Source organism: Nomascus leucogenys, chromosome 3 (genome assembly GCF_006542625.1).
Source record: "Nomascus leucogenys isolate Asia chromosome 3, Asia_NLE_v1, whole genome shotgun sequence".
In the NCBI taxonomy this organism is placed as follows: Eukaryota; Metazoa; Chordata; class Mammalia; order Primates; family Hylobatidae; genus Nomascus; species Nomascus leucogenys.
The window spans coordinates 131,570,870-131,576,549 of NC_044383.1; the positions used below are offsets into that span (position 1 = coordinate 131,570,870).

The 5,680-nt window shown below is 40.7% G+C and overlaps 1 pseudogene; it reads right to left on the bottom strand.

The window, feature by feature from the left end:
- Positions 1–2,688: 2,688 nt before the first annotated feature.
- LOC100590676 lies at positions 2,689–5,380 on the bottom strand (annotated as a pseudogene).
- Between the last annotated feature and the right edge of the window lie 300 nt (positions 5,381–5,680).

Consider the following 5,680-nt stretch of genomic DNA (forward strand, 5'->3'; position numbering starts at 1 on the left):
GTTTTATAGATTATTTCATCACCCTCTTATTAAGCCTAGTATCCATTAGTTGCTTTTTATCCTCTCCCTCCTCTCACCCTCCACCCTCCAATAGCCCCAGTGTGTGTTGTTCCCCTCTATGTGTCCATGTGTTCTCATCATTTAGCTCCCACTCATAGTGAGAACATGTTGTACTTGATTTTCTGTTTATGCATTAGTTTGCTAAGGATAATGGCATCTAGCTGCATCCAATGCCCCTGCAAAGGATATGATCTCATGCTTTTTTATGGCTGCATAGTATTCCATGGGGTATATGTACCACATTTTCTTTATCTAGTCTAACCTTGATGGGCATTTAGGTTGATTCCATATCTTTGCTATTGTGAATATTGCTACAATGAACATATGTGTGCATGTGTCTTTACAACATATGGATCATATGTTCCTTTGTATACATACCCAGTAATGGGATTGCTGAGTAGAATGGTATTTCTGTCTTTAGGTCTTTGAGGAATCGCCACACTGTCATCCACAATGGTTGAACTAACTTACACTCTCACCAACAGTGTATAAGCATTCCCTTTTCTCTGCAACCTCGCCAGCATATGTTATTTTTTCACTTTTTAATAATTGTCATTCTGACTGGTGTGAGATGGTATCACATGGTAGCTTTGATTTGCATTTCTCTGATGATCAGTGATGTTGAGCTTCTTTTAATATGCTTCTTGGCCGCATGTATGTCTTCTTTTGAAAAGTGTCTGTTCATGTTCTTTTTGTTTCTTGTAAATTTATTTAAGTTCCTTATAGATGCTAGATATTAGACTTTTTTCAGATGCATAGTTTGCAAAAATTTTCTCCCATTCTGTAGGTTGTCTGTTTACTCTGTTGATAGTTTCTTTGGCTGTGCAGAAGCTCTCCAGTTTAGTTACATTCCATTTGTCAATTTTTGCTTTCATTGCAATTGTTTTTGGTGTCTTCATCATAAAATCTTTGGACATGTGTATGTCCTAAATGGCATTGTCTAGGTTGTCTTCCAGGGTTTTTACAGTTTTGGGTTTTATATGTAAGTCTTTAATCCATCTTGAGTTAATTTTTGTATATGGTTTAACGAAGGGGTCCAGTTTTACTTTTCTGCTTATGGCTAGCCAGTTATCGCAGCACCATTTATTGAATAGGGAATTCTTTCCCCATTGCTTGTTCTTGAATGGTTTGTTAAATATCAGATAGTTGTAGGTCTGTGGTCTTATTTCTGGGTTCTCTATTCTGTTCCATTGGTCTAGGTGACCGTTCTTGTACCAGTACCATGCTGTTTGGTTACTGTAGCAGCATGGTATAGTTTGAAGCCTGGTAGTGTGATGCCTCCAGCTTTGTTCTTTTTAGTTAGGATTGCCTTGGATATTCAAGCTCTTTTTAGGTTCCATATGAATTTTAAAATATTTTTTCTACTTCTGTGAAGAATGTCAATGGTAGTTCGATAGGAACAGCATTGAAGCTATGAATTGCTTTGGGCTGTATGGCCATTTTAACAATTAAGATTCTTCCTACCCATGAGTATGGAATGTTTTCCCATTCGTTTGTGTCATCTCTAATTTGTGTGTGTGTGTGTGTGTGTGAGAGAGAGAGATACTTTATTTTCCAAGTAATACTGATTAAAAATATTTACACATTTATTTTTTAAAAAGCCCACAGTTTAGCACTCTTATTTATATGGCTTTAAAAGTCATAGCACAAGATCTTTACATTAAGGATTGGGGGAAAAGATTCCATCAAAAAAAAAGCCTGATAATTATATACATGTTTTTCCCTGTACTTTATTTTAAATACATTAATTTTTAAATGATGCTCATCTTTTTTTCATCTGGTAGTAAAATACTAGTGCAACTTTCAATCAAAATAAAATTTACCACAGAGGTAAATAAATTTTCCCAATTGAAATTGGCACTTCGGCTGCCACTAAATAAAATTTCTCAACCTAACTTAAGTGAAAAATAACTCATGGTTGTTATTATAAGCAAAAATATAAAGTACTATAGCATTGGCTGCATTGCTCCTTACAACACAGACTTTGAAAGAAACAGATGCTTTACAGAAGTTTAGCTGTTTTTGAAATGGCACATGGGTGTGGACTTTTTTTCTTAACATTCTCAAAATTTTGCCACCACTCCTCTCTCTGTTGCAGAGATGGAATCTGTGAGTACTGGGGTAGACAACAACGTTTGTTCAAACTAAAGAAAGCCAAAATTTAACTGCACAGTAACAATGCAATGTTCATCATGCAGCCTTGTGTTTCCTATATATTCAATTTTCTAACATGTATTAGAATACATAAACTTGTATTCTAATGATTTAAGTTTGATTTTATAATATGAAAGAAATTTGAGGAAGAACATGACCTGGGAAAGAGAAGAGGGAGAATTTTTACCACAATGAAAATAGACACAGTCAGATGCAACCTTGTAATAAGAATATAATCCACTTAAGTTTCCAGAAATGTACTTCTCAAAACTCCCCTTAATTTAGGGAACAGATCCCTCCTCTGTGGCACTGAGCCAGGGGAGAGGAATCAATTTGTTTCAGCAAAAACAATTCAGCACAACAACAAATAGCTTAACTTTGGTCCACTTGTCTGTTAGCTTAAGGACAGTCATACTGCCCATAATCCATTCAAAAACCCAACAAGTAAATTTAAAAATATATTCGTGTGTAATTTCATTCTAAAACGAGCATAGCTGTTCTCTCCTCATTCTCTGCCTTTTCAGCTTCAGAATCCACTGTTGGCTTGCTCTCTAATCCTCAGCATCTTCATGATCTTCCCTGGCAGCCTCAGCAGCATCTGCTTGGCTAGGTTGTCTCTCCTCTCGGTTCATAGATTTCTGGGGTCACATGGTCCAAGTCTGCTTCTAGAAGTTCAGTTTGTACTTCCACTGGCATCTGATTTATCCATTCAAAGTGAAGCTTCTCTACATGTACTTGGCAGTACCTTCTTCATTCTGAATTCGACCCACTTCTAGATAACTTATTTGGCCCTGCACTGGAAGCACACTCATGTGTGAACAAAGTACCTGGCTATCCTAGAGCAGATCTGGATGGGCGTGTTCCACAGTCACTTGTGCTGAATCCACAGTCACTTGTGCTGAATCCACCTGGACCTGAAGCAATGGTAGCACACGCACCTTCCCAATTTGTTCTATAATAGTCGTTGATGTCACAGGTTCAGTTTGCACACGTTTCTACTGAAAGAACTTCTTCCATTACTAGACGCTCTGAAATAGTGTCACTGAGCTGTCTCATTAATTTACTTCCTTGCATAAACCACAAGTCACATAAAGAACAATGGTTGGGTTTATATCCAGTGTGTATTACCAAGTGATCTTTGAACTGGTCCCAGCTGTTAAACACACTGTTACAGACATGGCATTTATGGAGCTTCTTTCTTCCTTTTTTGCATCTACTCCAGTTTGGCATGCAGTGAGGTGACATTTGAGGGTGCTATTTCTAGCAAATATTTCATGACAATTTGGACATTCAAAAGGTTTTTCACCTGTATGTTTTCTAAGATGTTATTTAAAATGTCCAGAACAGTCAAACTGCTTCTCACAGTACTGACATACATAAACTTTCTTCCCAGTTCTTTGCTTCTTAGTGACTCCACCTTCTTCAGGATGGTAACAATTTAGGTGCTGTTTCCATGTGCTCTTCCAAAGATACCTTTCATTGCATATTTCACACTTGAAACTCTCAGTAGAGTGTGATTTCATGCGTTCCTTCAAATGATAAAACAATTTAAATGAACCATTACATTTCTCACAATGGAACAAGTCCTTGTGACAACTGACGTTCCACAGTTTCAATACTTTCTGCTTGTATGCTTGTAGGGTCAGATGCATGGCCATCTTCTTCTGTAATCTGCCCTTTTCTGTCACCTTGATGATATTTGCTGGTAATATCTGCCAACAGTGCTAGAGCAGAATCATTAGAGGAACTTGTGTTCTGTGTGTACTTTATGGATGCTTGGCAGAATCCACTTCCTCTAATGTTTTGATGCCTTCATCTTCACTTCAATTGTGCCTTCAGCAATCTCTACCTCAATTTCAACAGGTTCTGATTCTGCAGATGGCAATGATTCTGTGATAACATTTGAAGTTGCTGCAATCTTCCTTTTATTTGGCCACCTTTTTTCCTGTGCTATTTTCCTCTAATGGAGCTGAGTTTCCTTTGTTTCTGACTTCAAGGGCTTTCATAATGAAGCAGGAAATTTTCCCTGACCCCTTCATGGGTAGGAACTGGTGTGCAGGTGCTGGGGCTAGCCGGCCACTTCGGCACCAGCTGAGGCAAATTCTACTCATTGGAACCTGTTGCACTCAACCCACCACAGAAGGGAGCATGCAGGTGAGTGGGCACAGGAGTCAGGGCAAGTGCTTTTGGGTGCTGGCAGGAGCAAAACTCTATGCGGGCCCTGTGGACTCCATCCCTGGCAGGACCCTCCATCCCCGGCTGGACTTCTCTCTAAAAGCAACACCATCAAGCCGTCCCTTTGAAGTCAAGCTGCTTCTCTCTGATGTCAAACCAGTCTCTGATGTCCAGCTGCTTCTTTTCTTCTCTGCTCTCTGCCAATGGAGCCTGGGGTTTTTATAGGCACAGGATGGGGTTGGGGCAGGGCATGCTTGGCTTTGGAAATGATATTCGAGTGGGAAAACAGGAAGGCATGCTCTCACTTTGGGTTGCTGTCCCAGGCTTGAGTGTGGGACCCTTGCCAGGGACATGCCCTCCTTTGCCCAGAATTTCCCTGCCTCCTGTCCCTATCAATAACTTCTAGCATTTGTAGAACTCTGCTGCTTTCCATACATCATTGGCTTCTTCTTCTCCTGTATCAATTATTTTGCTGTATATGTGAACTGAATTAAATTACAAAAGGTCATTTTACCAACACCTTCTATCTCCACCAAAGGTTCCTGGGTAAATTGAAAGAATTTACAGAAGAACTTACTGCAAGCAGCCAAAAGAGCCTCGTGAGCCTTAAAATGGTGTCTGTTGACAATCAGGATGATGTCAGTAAACCAGTCCTGATCTTGCTGTTTATTCAGTCAGTCAAGGATCATCTTAGAATGTTCAGGAAACTTTTGAAAACATTTCATCCTCTCTTCAACCTCCATGGCCATCAGGTTGCCCTAGTTCATGGTCTGTCGTCCTTCTGAAGCAGGAAATTTTCCCTGGCCTTTTTGCAGGCAGGAACAGGAGTGTGGGTCCTGGGGCTAGCTGGCTGCTTTGGCACCGGCTAGGACAAACTTCACTCACTCGAACCCGCTGCGCTCAACTCGTCTGAGGAGGAAGCATGTAGGTGAGCAGGTGCAGGAGCTGGGGTGAGTGCTTTTGAGTGCTGGCAGGAGCAAAATTCTGTGCGGCCCCACAGTACCATCTAGGGTGGCATACCTGCCACCCCCAAAGCCCCTGAGGGCATGTGTTACACTGCTCTTTTAGCTTTGCCATCCACAGATAGCCTAACAGCTCAGTGGGGCCTCTGCCTTTTCACATGAGGTGGTTGCTCTCCACCAGCAAGGGCAGAGGGTCATTGTGACAGCCTTCATCCACACCCGTGGCACCCGAGCTCTTGTTTGGCATCCAGGAAAAATTGGGTCACACGAGCAAATTGAAGGAAGGTGAATGCAGAGGATTTTATTGCTGATGAAAGTGGCTCTCAGAG